The sequence below is a fragment of the Aplysia californica genome, unplaced genomic scaffold (genome assembly GCF_000002075.1).
Source record: "Aplysia californica isolate F4 #8 unplaced genomic scaffold, AplCal3.0 scaffold01027, whole genome shotgun sequence".
NCBI lineage: Eukaryota > Metazoa > Mollusca > Gastropoda > Aplysiida > Aplysiidae > Aplysia > Aplysia californica.
The window spans coordinates 223,674-225,296 of NW_004798297.1; positions in this window are offsets into that span (position 1 = coordinate 223,674).

The window sequence follows — 1,623 nt, forward strand, 5'->3', positions numbered from 1 at the left end:
TATACACACCCCCCCCCACTCCCCACACACACACACATACACTCACACACCTCTAATCGAGCCTCTGCGCCCTCAGGCTCCTCTCTTTCTTTCCTTGTTGCTTGTAACCCATTCAACCAAGGCCACATGCTCACACAGTCACACATGTATCACTCTCCTTCTCACTTGATCTTCACCACTCCCTCCCTCTCACCACGTTTCACACCCGGCCGAGGGGTTGACCTGTTAGATGAGACACCACCTCTGTGTCCAGGTCTGCGGTTGCTTAGCAACGGCGAGTTGCGTCATGGCGTGTAAGTGCCTGTGATCGGGCGCTGTAATCCACAGGTTAATCCCAAACTCGGAGACATTAACCCTTGCAGTTTTTTTTTAAAAAGTACTCTGAAGAGAACACTAAATAGTCAACAGCTGGTATCTAAGGCCTAATGCTGATCAGGGATTTGACTTTCAAATACTTTAGTGGGAGTTTACTTCCTGTGCTGCTCAGTGACGACGAGGCTTTTATAGCTTGGATTCTTGAGTTCTTAACCAGTCGACCTCAATATGTAAAATTAAATGGTGTAAAATCCGACCTAATATTCACGAACACCGGTGCGCTCCAAGGCTGTGTAATCTCCCCTGTCTTGTTTACGCGCTACACCCACGACTGTACTTTTGATAACAAAAACACCAAACTAATAAAAGGCCTTATAACAACTAAAGAGAATGAATACAGGGACGCTGTAAATCTATTTACAAATTGGTGTGATAACCACTTCCTTTTACTAAATGTAAAAAAGACAAAGGAAATAATAATAGACTTTAGAGTAAAGAAAGACCAATTGCAACCACTATTTATTAAAGATGGAGGGGTGGAGGTGGTAAGCTCTTACAAGTATCTTGGCGTAACAATCGACAACAAACTTCTCTGGCATCCTCACGCTGCTCTTGTTCATAAAAAAGTAAATCAAAGAATGTTCCTTTTAAGGAAATTAAGAAGTTTCCGTGTTGACAATAAGATTGTGTCCTTTTTTTACCATTCTAAGATTAAAAGTGTGCTATTATTTTGTATTTGCCGCTGGGGTGGGAATTGTAAGGTGAAAGATAAAGAAAAATTTTACAGAACCTTAAGAAAGCCAGCAAGATCTCTGCGTATGATTTTAATAGAATGGATGAAATGTATAACACCACACGTATAAAAAAGATAAAAAGCATTATAAACGACCCATCACATCCCTTTTCCACAAAAAAGGAAGATCACGCAGCGGCAGATTTGTATCTCCAAAAACAAAGAAAGAAAGATATAAAAGAAATTTTTTTTACCATCTAGCATAAGGCTTTTTTCAGAATGAGCATAGATGTGTGTTGCTCTTAGAGTATGTATCTATGTATATAACTCCAAAGGTCTAGTATTCAAATTCCTGCATGTTGTTGAAGGATGCATTTGATGTTAATGTACATTTTGTCAGCTTTACTTCTCTTTTCATATTAAATTTTAATGAGAGCAATATATAATTAAAATTTTTAAAGTATACCTACGTGCGTTTTTCGGTCCTGTACAGCCAAGGAAAATTTCCCCCTGGGATAATAAAGCACTATCTTAACTTATCTTATCTTATCTTATTTTGTTTTGTGTGTGTGTGT